This window comes from Montipora capricornis, chromosome 10, assembly GCF_036669925.1.
Source record: "Montipora capricornis isolate CH-2021 chromosome 10, ASM3666992v2, whole genome shotgun sequence".
Taxonomy (NCBI): Eukaryota; Metazoa; Cnidaria; class Anthozoa; order Scleractinia; family Acroporidae; genus Montipora; species Montipora capricornis.
This window is the reverse complement of record NC_090892.1, coordinates 63,600,974-63,603,328: the sequence shown is the minus strand read 5'-3', so window position 1 is coordinate 63,603,328 and position 2,355 is coordinate 63,600,974.

The following is a 2,355-nucleotide window of genomic DNA, read 5'->3' as shown; positions in this document are numbered from 1 at the left end:
TGAGGGAAATTGTTCATTCCAATATTAATTTAGCAATAGCAGAAGCAGTTGAGGGTTAGTACGCAGTTATTACGACGGCTCTCGCGATTGGTTCAGAAAACAATGGACACAAAGAAAGATACACAAAAGAAACAATACACTCTAACTCTAAAAACAATAGAGCTGCGTCCTAAAGGGATCCAATGAAATTAGAGGTTGTAATGAGCTGCGTCCTGGGTACCCTTGAGACTATCAAAGCACGAGATATGGTTGGATTTACGAAGCTATAGATTACTTCTTTGTATGAGGACTGTACATCATTGATCACGGTCATAAGAAATTTTTTCTTGAATTTTTAAATGTAAATGAAGAAGTTCAAGTTCACGTTTCCCTGAGAAATTTTTAAGCAGACACGTATTAGTGGTGGCCGATGGACATACCACGGCGAAACGAGAATAAATTCTTGCAAAAAACATACATATTGCCAGTGTACGTGCCACTGAGTTCAGTGTTGTTTTAAATTGCACACGTCCTTCAATTGGTTAGTAAAATTACCTCTGATGATTTTACAGTCGAAAATCATCTTCCCGTTGTGTTTATCATTACAATCACATTAATGTGAAAATAATACAATGAAAGTCTTCATTTCAGCTATGACGAGTTGCTGATAAGTATAAAGATGCTGCTTCATATTCACAGGCATCACTCGACTCCTGTTTAGTACTAATGGCCCTCTTGAATTCTACTGTTTCCTCACTGTTTGTACTTGTACGGTAGTACAGGTTGCAGCACATGCGGCTACGCGGATCGGGAGGATATTGCGTGGAATACACGCTTGTGGGTGGGTAACCCATTGCCCCTACTGCTACAGGGACATGGACGCCCGAAGGAAAAACTGCTGGGTGTATAGGTGACAAGAAGTTATAAGGGTGACTAGTGTTGACGCTATTTTCGCTTGTAGACTGTTCCAAGAGAAGGCTTTCTCTGATGAACATTGCTAACTGCTCAGCCTCCTTCCCCTTATTTCTTGGAGCAGTATACAAAATTTGTGAAGACAGCTTCTCAGCACTATGACTGCTACATGCATGTCTATTACTGGGAAATTCTATACCATGTCGCTCAAGGGACGTCTTTGCTGGATTTTTACGCCTGCGGCTGCCGCTCTGCTTTGACTTAGAAAATGCAAGACTACCCGAATTATTGTCAGTAAGAGCTTTCTCTGAAACGTTTACGATTTCTTGTTTCCTAGGCCAGTCTCTTCCCTCTAAAGTTCTTCTCTCAGTATTCCTCCACGAGATAAACATGTTTAAGTAATAATGACAAGTTTTTGTTGCCATTCACAAGGTATGTCGCCTTGTTCACTTTTGGAACAAATCACTTTCAATGCGGCTTTGTACTTTGTCTTTCATCCTTCTACGGCACTTTTTTTACTTTCAAATTCTTCGACTAACTTGTTAAGCACACTTTGATGTCTCTTGATTTGACAACGCATTTCTTTCATATTGAGTTCACCAGGATGAAATTTTTTCTCTCCACACTGCAAGACAAATGAGTATTTTCCGTACTCGCACTTACGCGCAGAGTGTCCTACAAGCAAATGGCAATTTCTGCAAATATTTCCATCTCGAGGATCAGACCTCTTTCTAGAGGGGAAAGGAACGGTTTAGGGAGCAGGGAGAAACGGCCAAAAAAATTGTGGGACGAGGGATAAAGTACGCCCAAAAATATGGAGACGAGAGAACCAGCATGAAAAGGGAGAGGGAGAATATCTTGAAAACATGACATGAGTCTTTACGCTTTACCGAATAGATCTGAATAGATGTTAATATAACTGTACAGATTTGTTCCCCGCTTCCCAGTTAGCAGAGGTCACTTTTCTTTTGCGTCTACTAGGCTGACGAGTACGAGAAAAGAATCCTCTACCATGGATCGAAACTCACTTTGATCCAACCGCTGTCCACAACCTTAGACGGCACTCTACGAAACGCATGCCCCATGATATGTTTGCTGACTGTGACTTGAGCCCGCTGTGTCCGGTGCATTCCTTTACAGCAATTCCTCTGTTGTTACATGAGCCCACACAACATGAAGTATCCTGTGTGGATTCGGTCGCTAATTAGCCGCTGCGCATGCGCAACACAACGAATTTCGGCCCATAGCAGAGATCTCTTTTCCTGTACTCTTCAGCCCGGCGAACGCAAAAGAAAACAGACTTTTGCTACCAGGGAAGTTCCCCACTGGACCTGCTAAACAATTATATCGAAGAGAACACTGGGTAGACCCTGGGTATCCAATGCTTTTTAAGCCCGTAAGCTCCGGTGTTTGCGGTATTTTTAATGGTCTTTTAGCGCTTCAAGCTAGTAAATTCTCGCTTCA